This window comes from Heptranchias perlo, chromosome 3 (assembly GCF_035084215.1).
Source record: "Heptranchias perlo isolate sHepPer1 chromosome 3, sHepPer1.hap1, whole genome shotgun sequence".
In the NCBI taxonomy this organism is placed as follows: domain Eukaryota; kingdom Metazoa; phylum Chordata; class Chondrichthyes; order Hexanchiformes; family Hexanchidae; genus Heptranchias; species Heptranchias perlo.
Window position 1 is genome coordinate 38,293,399 of NC_090327.1, and position 14,713 is coordinate 38,308,111.

Consider the following 14,713-nt stretch of genomic DNA (forward strand, 5'->3'; position numbering starts at 1 on the left):
GGAAGTGGGAACCGTTTACAATGTCAGTTAGCATGAGCACCAGGAAGGGAAGCTGGGGGTCAGCAATTTAGTGGGAATGGGGTTAAGGGAGCAGGAGGTGCATGTCATAGATGAAGTGAGCTCAGAAAATACATGCAGAATATAACAGCGAAACTAGATGAGGGTTCAGGGCTGGGGCAGAGGGGGCTGTGGGCAGGTTTGGTTTGGTGGGCAAAGGGAAGGGGAGGAAGCAGCAGAGACAGCTGAATGGATGGTCTCCATCTCGGTGATAAAGTAGTTCACGAACAGTTCACACTTGTTAGAGGTGAGGTTGGAGGGGGTAGGGGAGAGGAGTTTAAGACTTTTGGCAGTGGAGAAAAGAAACTGGGGGTTATCTAAAAGCAACAGATACAAATTCGATGCCACTGCACCTGCACCATGCAGCACTCTTCAGCCCAGGTCCCCAGCGGTGCCAGGGAGAATCTCCGATTACAGGGTTTTTGAATAGGGATGTTTCCTGCTGGTTAGAAGGATATTCTTCCAAGGTGTGTAGGGACGGAAGAGGAGAGTGTGAAGCAGCAGGAAACAGAGGAAATCTCCAGTAATGATTTCTCTTCCCGCCCCTGCATTGTAACCTTTGGACTCCTGCAAGGATATATCTTTGGATCCCTCCTCTCCCGCATCTACATGCTGCCCCTTGAGGGCATCATCTGCAGACATTGGAGAAGCTCTGTTCGAATGAGGGTGAGATAAAGTGGAACAGCTGAGTCAGGCCGAGTGTGTTTTTTAGTCCATGGTTGGACATAAACCCAGGGCATTCGGGTGTCCAATATCTCTGGCAACATCCAATCTTCTTCGCCTCCATCCAGTATATCACTAGCTCTAGTTATCTTTGCAGTAAGGGCTTGTCTCTCTCTGACCAAATGCCGCAGTCCTTTTGTGCCAGCAAATGAATGTTGGCCAGGACACCAGAACTCACCTGCACTTCAAATAGTTCTTTTACATCCACCAGGCAGAAAACTCATCTGGAAGACGGCACTTCGGACAATGCTGCACTCCCTCTCTCTGCCTCTCTACCTCTCTCTCCTCCTTTAAGGTGCCCCTCAAAACCTACCTCTTTGACCAAGCTTTTGGTCACCTGTCCTAATATCTCCTTATGTGGCTCAGTGTCAAATTTTGTTGGATAATCGCTCGTGTGAAGTTTTACTACGTTAAAGGCACGATATAAATGCAAGTTGTTGTTATGAATCAGGTTAAAGATCAGCTATGATCTTATTGAATGGCTCGAGGGATCGTATAGCCTATTCCAGCTCCTGTTTCTTATGCCAATGAATCAAATTGACATCTTGCCTAAATCTGCCCTTTATTACTTTGAGCGTATGTCCCTGTCCTTGCCAACCTCCATTGGCTGCCACAACAACTTGCATTTATATAGCGCCTTTATAGTGTGAGTCAGTATTTTCACTAAAGGGGGGGGGGGGGGGGAAGAAAGAGATGGGGGGGGGAGGAAAGAAAAGAGATGGGGGGGGGGGGGGGGGAGGAAAGAAAAGAGATGGGGGGGGGGGGGGAGGAAAGAAAAGAGATGGGGGGGGGGGGGGAGGAAAGAAAAGAGATGGGGGGGGGGGAGGAAAGAAAAGAGATGGGGGGGGGGGGAGGAAAGAAAAGAGATGGGGGGGGGGGGGGGAAGAGGAAAGAAAAGAGATGGGGGGGGGGGGAGAGGAAAGAAAAGAGATGGGGGGGGGAGAGGAAAGAAAAGAGATGGGGGGGGGGGGAGAGGAAAGAAAAGAGATGGGGGGGGGGGGGGAGGAAAGAAAAGAGATGGGGTGGGGGGAGGAAAGAAAAGAGATGGGGTGGGGGGAGGAAAGAAAAGAGATGGGGGTGGGGGGAGGAAAGAAAAGAGATGGGGGTGGGGGGAGGAAAGAAAAGAGATGGGGGTGGGGGGAGGAAAGAAAAGAGATGGGGGGGGGGGAGGAAAGAAAAGGGGGGGGGAGGAAAGAAAAGGGGGGGGGGGAGGAAAGAAAAGGGGGGGGGGAGGAAAGAAAAGGGGGGGGGGAGGAAAGAAAAGGGGGGGGGAGGAAAGAAAAGGGGGGGGGAGGAAAGAAAAGGGGGGGGGAGGAAAGAAAAGAGGGGGGGGAGGAAAGAAAAGAGGGGGGGGAGGAAAGAAAAGAGGGGGGGGAGGAAAGAAAAGAGGGGGGGGGAGGAAAGAAAGGGGGGGGGGGAGGAAAGAAAGGGGGGGGGGGGAGGAAAGAAAGGGGGGGGGGAGGAAAGAAAGGGGGGGGGGGAGGAAAGAAAGGGGGGGGGGAGGAAAGAAAGGGGGGGGGGAGGAAAGAAAGGGGGGGGGGAGGAAAGAAAGGGGGGGGGGGAGGAAAGAAAGGGGGGGGAGGAAAGAAAGGGGGGGGGGGAAAGAAAGGGGGGGGGGGAGGAAAGAAAAGGGGGGGGGGAGGAAAGAAAAGGGGGGGGGGGAGGAAAGAAAAGAGATGGGGGGGGGGGGGAGGAAAGAAAAGAGATGGGGGGGGGGGGGAGGAAAGAAAAGAGATGGGGGGGGGGGGAGGAAAGAAAAGAGATGGGGGGGGGGGAGGAAGAAAAGAGATGGGGGGGGGGGAGGAAAGAAAAGAGATGGGGGGGGGGGAGGAAAGAAAAGAGATTGGGGGGGGGGGGGAGGAAAGAAAAGAGATTGGGGGGGGGGGGGGAGGAAAGAAAAGAGATGGGGGGGGGGGGAGGAAAGAAAAGAGATGGGGGGGGGGGGGAGGAAAGAAAGAGATGGGGGGGGGGGGGAGGAAAGAAAAGATGGGGGGGGGGGGGGAGGAAAGAAAAGAGATGGGGGGGGGGGGGAGGAAAGAAAAGAGATGGGGGGGGGGGGAGGAAAGAAAGAGATGGGGGGGGGGGAGGAAAGAAAAGAGATGGGGGGGGGGGGAGGAAAGAAAAGAGATGGGGGGGGGGGGGGAGGAAAGAAAAGAGATGGGGGGGGGGGGAGGAAAGAAAAGAGATGGGGGGGGGGAGGAAAGAAAAGAGATGGGGGGGGGGGGAGGAAAGAAAGAGATGGGGGGGGAGGGAGGAAAGAAAAGGGGGGGGGAGGAAAGAAAAGGGGGGGGGGAGGAAAGAAAAGGGGGGGGGGAGGAAAGAAAGAGATGGGGGGGGAGGAAAGAAAGAGATGGGGGGGGGGAGGAAAGAAAGAGATGGGGGGGGGGGAGGAAAGAAAAGAGATGGGGGGGGGGAGGAAAGAAAGAGATGGGGGGGGGGGAGGAAAGAAAAGAGATGGGGGGGGGGGGGAGGAAAGAAAAGAGATGGGGGGGGGGGGGGGAGGAAAGAAAAGAGATGGGGGGGGGGGGGGGGGAGGAAAGAAAAGAGATGGGGGGGGGGGGGGGAGGAAAGAAAAGAGATGGGGGGGGGGGGAGGAAAGAAAAGAGATGGGGGGGGGGGGGAGAAAGAAAAGAGATGGGGGGGGGAGGAAAGAAAAGAGATGGGGGGGGGGAGGAAAGAAAAGAGATGGGGGGGGGGGAGGAAAGAAAAGAGATGGGGGGGGGGGGAGGAAAGAAAGAGATGGGGGGGGGGAGGAAAGAAAAGAGATGGGGGGGGGAGGAAAGAAAAGAGATGGGGGGGGGGGGGAGGAAAGAAAAGAGATGGGGGGGGGGGAGGAAAGAAAAGAGATGGGGGGGGGGGGGAGGAAGAAAAGAGATGGGGGTTGGGGGGAGGAAAGAAAAGAGATGGGGGGGGGGGGGAGGAAAGAAAAGGGGGGGGGAGGAAAGAAAAGGGGGGGGGGGCAGGAAAGAAAAGGGGGGGGGGGAAAGAAAAGGGGGGGGGGCAGGAAAGAAAAGGGGGGGGGGCAGGAAAGAAAAGGGGGGGGGGGAGGAAAGAAAAGGGGGGGGGGAGGAAAGAAAAGGGGGGGGGGAGGAAAGAAAAGAGGGGGGGAGGAAAGAAAAGAGGGGGGGGGAGGAAAGAAAGGGGGGGAGGAAAGAAAGGGGGGGGGAAAGAAAGGGGGGGGGGAGGAAAGAAAAGAGATGGGGGGGGGGGGAGGAAAGAAAAGAGATGGGGGGGGGGGGAGGAAAGAAAAGAGATGGGGGGGGGGGAGGAAGAAAAGAGATGGGGGGGGGAGGAAAGAAAAGAGATGGGGGGGGGGAGGAAAGAAAAGAGATGGGGGGGGGAGGAAAGAAAAGAGATGGGGGGGGGAGGAAAGAAAAGAGATGGGGGGGGGGGGAGGAAAGAAAAGGGGGGGGGGAGGAAAGAAAAGGGGGGGGGGAGAAAGAAAGGGGGGGAGGAAAGAAAGGGGGGGGGAAAGAAAGGGGGGGGGAAAGAAAGGGGGGGGGGAGGAAAGAAAAGAGATGGGGGGGGGGGGAGGAAAGAAAGAGATGGGGGGGGGGGGGAGGAAAGAAAAGAGATGGGGGGGGGGGAGGAAAGAAAAGAGATGGGGGGGGGGAGGAAAGAAAAGAGATGGGGGGGGGAGGAAAGAAAAGAGATGGGGGGGGGGGGAGGAAAGAAAAGAGATGGGGGGGGGGGAGGAAAGAAAAGAGATGGGGGGGGGGGGGGGGGAGGAAAGAAAGAGATGGGGGGGGGGGGAGGAAAGAAAAGAGATGGGGGGGGGGAGGAAAGAAAAGAGATGGGGGGGGGGGGGAGAGGAAAGAAAAGAGATGGGGGGGGGGGGGAGGAAAGAAAAGAGATGGGGGGGGGGGGGGAGGAAAGAAAAGAGATGGGGGGGGGGGGGGAGGAAAGAAAAGAGATGGGGGGGGGGGGGAGGAAAGAAAAGAGATGGGGGGGGGGGGAGGAAAGAAAAGAGATGGGGGGGGGGAGGAAAGAAAAGAGATGGGGGGGGGGGAGGAAAGAAAAGAGATGGGGGGGGGGGGAGGAAAGAAAAGAGATGGGGGGGGGGGAGGAAAGAAAAGAGATGGGGGGGGGGAGGAAAGAAAAGAGATGGGGGGGGGGAGGAAAGAAAAGAGATGGGGGGGGGGGAGGAAAGAAAAGAGATGGGGGGGGGGGGGAGGAAAGAAAAGAGATGGGGGGGGGGGGGGGGGAGGAAGAAAAGAGATGGGGGGGGGGGGGGGGAGAGAAAGAAAAGAGATGGGGGGTGGGGGGAGGAAAGAAAAGAGATGGGGGGGGGGGAGGAAAGAAAAGGGGGGGGAGGAAAGAAAAGGGGGGGGGGCAGGAAAGAAAAGGGGGGGGGGGGGAAAGAAAAGGGGGGGGGCAGGAAAGAAAAGGGGGGGGGGGAGGAAAGAAAAGGGGGGGGGAGGAAAGAAAAGAGGGGGGGAGGAAAGAAAAGAGGGGGGGGAGGAAAGAAAGGGGGGGAGGAAAGAAAGGGGGGGGGGAAAGAAAGGGGGGGGGGAGGAAGAAAAGAGATGGGGGGGGGGGGGAGGAAAGAAAAGAGATGGGGGGGGGGGAGGAAAGAAAAGAGATGGGGGGGGGGGAGGAAAGAAAAGAGATGGGGGGGGGGAGGAAAGAAAAGAGATGGGGGGGGGAGGAAAGAAAAGAGATGGGGGGGGGGGGGAGGAAAGAAAAGGGGGGGGGGAGGAAAGAAAGGGGGGGAGGAAAGAAAGGGGGGGGGAAAGAAAGGGGGGGGGGGGGAAGAAAAGAGATGGGGGGGGGGGGGGGGGAAAGAAAGAGATGGGGGGGGGGGGAGGAAAGAAAGAGATGGGGGGGGGGGGAGGAAAGAAAAGAGATGGGGGGGGGGGAGGAAAGAAAAGAGATGGGGGGGGGGAGGAAAGAAAAGAGATGGGGGGGGGGAGGAAAGAAAAGAGATGGGGGGGGGGGGAGGAAAGAAAGAGATGGGGGGGGGGAGGAAAGAAAAGAGATGGGGGGGGGGGAGGAAAGAAAAGAGATGGGGGGGGGGGGGGGAGGAAAGAAAAGAGATGGGGGGGGGGAGGAAAGAAAAGAGATGGGGGGGGGGAGGAAAGAAAAGAGATGGGGGGGGGGGGGAGGAAAGAAAAGAGATGGGGGGGGGGGGAGGAAAGAAAAGAGATGGGGGGGGGGGGAGGAAAGAAAAGAGATGGGGGGGGGGGGAGGAAGAAAAGAGATGGGGGGGGTGGAGGAAAGAAAGGGGGGGGGGGGAGGAAAGAAAAGGGGGGGGGGGAGGAAAGAAAAGGGGGGGGGGGAGGAAAGAAAAGGGGGGGGGGGGAGGAAAGAAAAGGGGGGGGGGGAGGAAAGAAAAGGGGGGGGGGGGAGAAAGAAAAGGGGGGGGGAGGAAAGAAAAGGGGGGGGGGGGAGGAAAGAAAAGGGGGGGGGGGAGGAAAGAAAAGGGGGGGGGGAGGAAAGAAAAGGGGGGGGGGAGGAAAGAAAAGGGGGGGGGGGAGGAAAGAAAGGGGGGGGGGGGAGGAAAGAAAAGGGGGGGGGGAGGAAAGAAAAGAGATGGGGGGGGGAGGAAAGAAAGAGATGGGGGGGGGAGGAAAGAAAAGAGATGGGGGGGGGAGGAAAGAAAGAGATGGGGGGGGGGGGGAGGAAAGAAAAGAGATGGGGGGGGAGGAAAGAAAAGAGATGGGGGGGGGGGTGGAGGAAAGAAAAGAGATGGGGGGGGGGGGGGGGGGGGGGAGGAAAGAAAGAGATGGGGGGGGGGGGGGGGGGGGGAGGAAAGAAAAGAGATGGGGGGGGGGGGGGGGGGGGGGGAGGAAAGAAAGAGATGGGGGGGGGGGGGGGAGAAAGAAAAGAGATGGGGGGGGGGAAGAGATGGAGGGGGGGGGGGAAGAGATGGAGGGGGGGGGGGAAGAGATGGAGGGGGGGGGGGGAAGAGATGGAGGGGGGGGGGGGAAGAGATGGAGGGGGGGGGGAAGAGATGGAGGGGGGGGGGGGAAGAGATGGAGGGGGGGGGGGGAAGAGATGGAGGGGAGGGGGGGGGGAAAGAGATGGAGGGGGGGGGGAAGAGATGGAGGGGGGGGGGGAAGAGATGGAGGGGGGGAAGAGATGGGGGGGGGAAGAGATGGGGGGGGGGAAAGAGATGGGGGGGGGGGGGAAAGAGATGGGGGGGGGGGGAAAGAGATGGGGGGGGGGGGAAAGAGATGGGGGGGGGGGAAAGAGATGGGGGGGGGGGAAGAGATGGGGGGGGGGAAGAGATGGGGGGGGGGGAAAGAGATGGGGGGGGGGGGAAAGAGATGGGGGGGGGGGGAAGAGATGGGGGGGGGGGAGAAAGAGATGGGGGGGGGGAAAGAGATGGGGGGGGGGGAAAGAGATGGGGGGGGGGAAAGAGATGGGGGGGGGGGAGGAAAGAGATGGGGGGGGGGAAAGAGATGGGGGGGGGGGGGGGAAAGAGATGGGGGGGGGGGGGGGGAAAGCGATGGGGGGGGGGGGGGCGGAAAGAGATGGGGGGGGGGAAAGAGATGGGGGGGGGGAAAGAGATGGGGGGGGGGGGAAAGAGATGGGGGGGGGGGGGGAAAGAGATGGGGGGGGGGGGGAAAGAGATGGGGGGGGGGGGAAAGAGATGGGGGGGGGGGGGAAAGAGATGGGGGGGGGGGAAAGAAATTATGCTCAGCTTTACAAATTTGTTCCAGGATTGTCAAAATGTGGAATGCAAGTTGCAGAGTTGAGAAGAGGGAAGAAAATCTTGATTTTTAAAAAATAACTGTAGTTCTTAAATAAAGACTTCAGAAAATTCTTTCTTATGTTAACACTAGCCAACACGATTGAACCTCCCTTATATAGGCATTTCCACACCGTTCACCTGAGGAAGGAGGAAGCCTCCGAAAGCTTGTGGAATTTAAAATAAATTTGTTGGACTATAACTTGGTGTTATAAAATTGTTTACAATTATATCGGGTGGGCAGGAGTGCGCTGGAAATGGTTTGAGTGTCAGTTTGGTTTGATGGACGCAGCCTTCCTTCTCAACCTAACTTGCTCCTGTACCGTGAAGTCCCACCCCTCTCTGGGCGCTCAGCGACAAACCTCCCGACGCAATTGGCCGCGCAACATCACAATACGGCATCACGAAACCCTGACGCACCAAGCAATTGGTCAGAGGTCGTGTCAATCAAATCCTGCGTCATCACATTAGGTTGAGGCGAGGATCTTTAGCGGTCGCACAGATTGATTTCAAGCCTGAAAACCATTAACCAGACGAGAGGGAGGAGAAAAATTAAAGTAAAGTTAGGGGGGGAAAAAACCTACCGTAGCAGTCAGCAAAACGTAAGTCGAATTTCATAAGATAAAACGACGTTAAAAATATATTTAAATTCCGCCACTGAGGAAAAGGGAGGGGGTGGGGTTGGGTTAGGGCGGGTAAAGGGGGGGAAAAAAAGAAATTCCCTCATCAGTTATTCAGGGCGGCGCCTTTCGTGTCAACGCAACTTGTTACCGGAAGTCCTGCCCTGAATCTATTGGCGCGACTTCTTGACGTCGATTGGATGGGAAGCTGGCGCCGATGAGCCATTCCTGGCGCCGATTGGCTGCCTCGCTTGTCAGTCGATAGCGGAGGAGGCGGGAGAACGTGGCGTACGCACGCAGCGACGGTTTATCAGGTTTGGTTGTGGCTGCCCCTCCCCCTTCCATCAGGCTGACTAACTTTGCAGCACTGACTTGTCTTCTTTGGTTTTACCCCTGTCTGTTTAAGAACTGATCGCTGTAGCCCAATATAAAGATCCTAACTCTTGACCGACTTTAACACAAAAATTCAGAAACTTATACCAAATTCAGGTAAAAGAAAATAGTTAAAATTTCCTTTTTATCTTTTTTAATGTATTGCTTGGGGCATTGCATTATAAGGGTGTGTTTTGTTGTGATTGAGTGAACCTGTCAAAATGTGTAATTAAGTTTTTTTTTTAACATTTGGATTTAAATCCACTCGTATGTTGATAGTGTTTGGTGCAATGCAGATGTAGTTTTTTTTTAAAAGTATAAAGTATTTTGTAATTGATATGTGTATACTAATATTTTTATTTCCGTTGTGTACTGTGTTGTCTTTGGGGGTGTGGGAATGCAGTTCTAATAGAATGGGTGTGGTAACACAAGAAGCAGGGGGTTAAGCCATCCAGCATAGATGAATCAGTGCATTTGATTAGATGTCCTAAGTTCAATGTTAGGGGGAAAGTAATCCATTAAAAGAAATTTCCTTTTTTGAATGGGGGTGACAATAGTTTAAGACAAGCTCCCTATTGCTGTTGGGAGATGATGAATAAGCAAAGGTTAAACAAACCATTGTTTCATCCTGTTTGTGTATGTTGCACTTGTACGTACATAGATTAACTTTTTGTCCCTTATCCAGTTTTAACTTTACACAGTGAACTGTAATCAGTTAATAAGAATACCTAAATTCTATATTTCCTTGACTGTTTTGAAATCTGTCTTATGCTCGTTTGCAGGATGAGTGGACTAATCTCCCAGACTCGCTCTGCATCCAGCTGTTGGGAGCTGGGGCATGAGGGGCGACTGGACTAGAGTTAATTTTCTCCTTGTGATTCATCCACTTTGTTTTCCCTCATGAAGGAATCATCTCATCTCGCTTGGCATCATCCTAATGGACCAGTTGAGACTTGAAAGTTGACAATTAGGAAAACCACAAGTGTGAATTTATGTAACTGGTGTCCTTCCATACAATCTCCACTGAGGAAGCAGTTCAGGCTAGCTATGTTGCAGCAGTATTGCCATTGGAGCCATAATTTATCCACTGCGGCTCCTCAATTTTGGATAAATTTTTTGATTTTAACTGAATGGAGGCTGACTGTTTCCCAAGTGTGTGGTGGGGGAGAAGGAATCAAAGGGACAGTCATCTGCATTGCTTGTGTTATTCCTAGTGGTCTGTTCCAAAGTGCCTTTTGGCAGAGCTCAGCCTATTTCAGTCTGGGAAGGTGAATAGTATGGAGTAGGGAAGGAGGAAGCAGGAGTTGAAAGAATAAGAAATAGTGTGTGGGGGTTAAGGTGATTGTTCACAATCTATACATGATGTGTGGTGAGCCAGGACCTGTGGTGGTGGCACTTGTAATGGGGAAGGTGGGGGAGGGGGGGTGCTGCTGATTGTAACTGCAGAGTGTACCTTATGCTCTGTCGAAGCATATTTAAAGTGGCACTCTTCAGTTGCATTGCTTTGGAGGTTATTTGCTTTCCCCAAAAATGTTCATAATCTTTGATTATCCCGAATGTTGCGTTCTGCTTTGTGGTCAGCTGTCTGTGTGCAGGGGGCTGGTGTGAACAGCATAAAGGCGGAAATATGTTGGAATTGAGAATCTTAACCCTTTGATGGTGCCACTGTAATATTTCATATCCCAGGGTGGCTGTCTTTTGTAAAGGTTTTGCTATTTGGATTATCCTATTTAATTAATGGCATCTGTCTAATTTAATATTAATCCAGGCATCCTAAATACATATCAAGATGTGAAATGTGTCAGAGACAACCATCCCAGAAGTTTGAAAAAATTCTGTAAAATAACTAGTTTGTTTTGTATGTACTAATTATATGGAGTTATGGATAGGATCACTTGTAAAGGCACTGACTTGCTGATCCGCTCCAGCCCTTATTTAGAGCTGGACTCCTCTTCACCGTCTCAGTAAAGTGAAGTTCTGACAATCGCTTCTCCGCTACATTTCTCCTTTACATAGAATTGCATAGAATTTACAACGCATTAACAGGCCACTCGGCCCAACCGATCTATGCTCTACATGAGCCTCCTCCCGCTCTACTTCATCTAACTCTATCAGCATATCCTTCTATTCCTTTTTCCCTCATGTACTTATTTGGCTTCCATTTAAATGCATCTATGCTATTCATCTTAACTATTCCTTGTGGTAACAAGTTCCTCATTCTAACCAGTGTCTGGGTAAAGAAGTTTCCTCCTATGCATTGTTTTTCTTATTGATTTCATTGGAGAGACAGGCATGCATAATTTAGCTCCAATTTACCCCCTCCCTCTACTTCTGCAGGTAGTGGTATGGTTCTACAAGCACTGGTGTCTCCCTTGGACTAAATAAGAACATAAGAAATAGGAGCAGGAGTAGGCCAATCGGCCCCTCGAGCCTGCTCTGCCATTCAATAAGATCATGGCTGATATGATCCTAACCTCAAATCTAAATTCATGTCCAATTTCCTGCCCGCTCCCCTTAACCCCTAATTCCCTTTACTTCTTGGAAACTGTCTATTTCTGTTTTAAATTTATTTAATGATGGAGCTTCCACAGCCTCCTGGGGCAGCAAATTCCATAGACCTACTACCCTCTGAGTGAAGAAGTTTCTCCTCATCTCAGTTTTGAAAGAGCTGCCCCTTATTCTAAGATTATGCCCCCTAGTTCTAGTTTCACCCATCCTTGGGAACATCCTTACCGCATCCACCCGATCAAGCCCCTTCACAATCTTATATGTTTCAATAAGATCGCCTCTCATTCTTCTGAACTCCAATGAGTAGAGTCCCAATCTACTCAACTACTCCTCATATGTCCACCCCCTCATCCCCGGGATTAACAGAGTGAACCTTCTTTGTACTGCCTCGAGAGCAAGTATGTCTTTTCTACCCAAGTGGTTGCTGTTCATGAGCCTAAACAGTAAGAGTCACATCTGAGTCTCCACCTGTCCTTCCTTGCAGTCCACAGGTGCACTTTTCAGCAGAAGTCACTGATAGCAATCAAGAGCAGAAGCTTTTTTTAAAAAAAGTCCCTCCCTCTTTCTGTCTTCAGTTTCCTAGCAAGGTATGCTGAGGCCAATTACAATGCTCCTTGTATCTTTCCAGCAGAGATAAGTTAACTCCAGACAGGCCAGAAATTGAACCTGGCTACTTCTGTATGGGTCAGTGCCATACTAGCTATCGCACTGAGTTATCAGCCTTAATTGAATGGGGGAAAAGAAAACAAACATTGAGAATAGAGCTTCTGATCTGGTTACGAAGTCTGTTTTCCAGTCAGTAACATGTTGAATGCCTTCATGCCTTTATGGCTTTGCGATACAAACATAGGAACAATGGTGGACAGGAAAAGACCCTCTGGTCCATGCAGTCTGTCCCGCACAATTGTGATACCTTGGGTGCAGAGCACAGAATGAGATGCTGCTTTTCAACTTTTTTTTTACCTGAGTTGCTGACAGATTACCTCCTCAGTGGTGCTTGTGGATCAAAGTACTTCACATGTGTTAACATTAATGAAATGTTAGTAGATAGATAACACCCTGTGATGGTGAAGGTAAGCTGTGGATTAGAAAAATATATTTTCAAAAATAAATTTGTTTTGTACAGTTATGCACTTAGGAGAACAAGTTCCAAAAGAACGAACATAGGGAGTATTCTCTTTCTCTCCTCTTCTCTGCCCCTCCCTCCCCCTGCCAGTTTTCATCCTTTCTGAAGGTGCAAACTCATTCAGTTGGTAGCATTCTTTCTCATGAGCCAGCAGGTTGAATCCTCACTCCAGACTTTGAGCATACAATCTATATCAATACTTGGCCACGATACTGAGGAAGTGCTACATCGTCTGCTTCCTTCAAATAAGATGTTCCTTCAAACTAACTGGTCACTCATCTTGTTTGTGGTCTTACTGTTGTTTACTTAGCCTGGCATCCAACTACACTTTGTATACTTATTGTCTCTGCTACCCTGCATGGTAAATTATTCCAAACTTTTATCATCCTTCAACTGAACAATTTTTTTTACTACCCTGCATTTTAAATTACTATTTATTGGTTTAAATCTGTGCCTTCTGGCCCTGATGGCCTGACTTACTTTGAAATAATATTCTGAGTTCATGTTACCTATACCATTCAATACTTCATAATATATTGATGAGGTTCTTCCCTCCCCCTCCCCAACCTACTTTCTAGACTGTAGCACTTAAGTTTATCTAATCTTCTCTAATCTATCCTTGTAGCGAATCCTCTTTACACTTGGGATATCTCTTATTGCTCTTCTCTGTACCTATAATCCATTTTGGAGTATAGTTATGAAAACTGTACACAGTACCCTGTGTGGCAATCAGGTGAAGGCAGGTTCAATGTCAGAGGTAATGCTAATGTGAACAGACTTTGTACACTAGTACTCCACTATTCTGGCTATATGTCCTAACATTTTATTTGTTTTTTCCTCCATTGCTTCGCCACATGGCTGTGACACTGAAAATGGCGAATCTACTGTGCATTCAGATCCCCCTATTTGCTATTTGTTTACTTTATTTATTATATCAGTCTTGCTCAGTTTCTCCCCCTTTCATTTTTTTTAACCCAACATGCAGTACTCTACATTGGTCAGTACACCTCGTCCTCTTGCTCATAAGTTAGTATTTTCTAAAATTATGGGAGCTCTGTTAGCTGTCGAATTTTTTTCTATTCGTTCATGGGATGTGGGCGTCGCTGGCAAGGCCAGCATTTATTGCCCATCCCTAATTGCCCTCGAGAAGGTGGTGGTGAGCCGCTGCAGTCCGTGTGGTGAAGGTTCTTCCACAGTGCTGTTAGGAAGGGAGTTCCAGGATTTTGACCCAGCGACGATGAAGGAATGGCGATATATTTCCAAGTTGGGATGGTGTATGACTTGGAGGGGGACGTGCATGTGGTGTTGTTCCCATGTGCCTGTTGCTCTTGTCCTTCTAGGTGGTAGAGGTGGTAGAATTATCCATCATAGAAGAAAATTTGCACTATGGCTTTCTGTCCAACTGTTCTCTGGTGATATTGTTACCTGTTACACACCTCCTCAAACACTGAGTCATCTGTCAATGATTTGGACATTTCCAGATCCTTTGATATCCTTTGACGCTGTGCTATTCTAAACAAGTTACCATTATATAGCCTCCCATCTGTGCTATGTTCAAGGCTATCCAGTTTCCTCTGAAATTGCTGTGCTTTGCTGTCTCATCTTTTTTCCATTAATTCAGTGGTTTCCCAAGAGCCTCTCCTCCCACTCTGTTCCTTTTATATCATTATTGAGCTCCACTTATCATCCAACGCACTCCACTCTTGATTATCCCACTCTACATTTATCAGTACTACTATGATCAGTGCTACTCCTGACCTTTTGTCTCCTAACTGCAAAGTTGCTGTCCTACATCTTTTCCTCTTCCCTATGTTGCAGCTATGTTCAAATTAACTCGTGGCACCATCTCCTGCTCTAATTCAAACTTTCTTCCCTCCTATCATCTTTGGGCTTTAAAACCTCCAGCACAGTGTTGCCTAACTGCTTTCTGGTTTACCTTGTCTCCTCCTTTACTCTTTCAACCATAGGGGAGGGAAATGGGAGGGGGGGAAGGAGGAGAAGTGGGGTGGGGGGGGGGGGGGGGAAGAGGAAGAGGGAGGAGGAGCCATTTTATGATAAAAATCCTTTTTATGCATGATTCTGAATACACCACAATTCCCATTGCAAAGTTTTATTTTGCTTTATTAAATCGCTCTAATTGAAGTGACTACGTCGCCCTGTTTTCCTTTTGTATTCTGAAAGGAGCCTTATAAAGAGAGGCTGTTGTATTTTTGCCAAAATACTGTGTGGACCTCCTGGTTGCCTGACAGGAAATTGAATTCTGCAAAAGCTTACTGTTTGTGCAATAACGGGAAGGTATAATCCCCAAACCAGAGAGATCTGACTGGTTTTGTATTTAATTTGTTAAATATATATAAGGAGCAGAAACTTGCTGAATCTGCAGAATTGATGTAGCAATGCTGTATTTCCATTTAAAAAAAAATCTCACTAAGCCACTAAACCAGGGAGCTAGAAATGTATAGCAGATTTGCCATCATCTGAGAAAAGACTAGTTAACTCTTTAGATGGGATCCTTTGTCAGAATCTCAGGAAGGGGCTCCACCTGAAATGTTAACCTGACTTTTTTTATCTTTCAGATGCTGATGGACCTGCTATGTATTTGAAGAATTTTCT

At 50.8% G+C, this 14,713-nt stretch overlaps 1 protein-coding gene and 1 long non-coding RNA gene across 14 annotated transcripts in view; one reads left to right on the top strand and one right to left on the bottom strand.

Annotated features, from left to right (window-relative positions):
- The window catches only part of LOC137312456 (uncharacterized), a 56,083-nt gene extending 47,924 nt beyond the window's left edge, over positions 1-8,159 (bottom strand). For all 5 annotated transcript variants that reach the window (XR_010960746.1, XR_010960745.1, XR_010960747.1 and 2 more), the window contains exon 1: positions 8,059-8,159. This is a non-coding gene — a long non-coding RNA (uncharacterized lncRNA). The remainder of the gene's footprint in view (positions 1-8,058) is intronic.
- The window catches only part of LOC137312378 (microtubule-associated protein 4-like), a 365,287-nt gene continuing 358,529 nt past the window's right edge, over positions 7,956-14,713 (top strand). For 8 of the 9 annotated variants that reach the window (XM_067978952.1, XM_067978971.1, XM_067978985.1 and 5 more), the window contains exon 1: positions 7,956-8,076. The gene's annotated coding sequence lies outside the window, so the exon portion shown is untranslated. Of the gene's footprint in view, positions 8,077-8,438; positions 8,584-14,713 lie in introns of those variants that run through there. The other variant, XM_067978957.1, reaches the window with a different exon arrangement.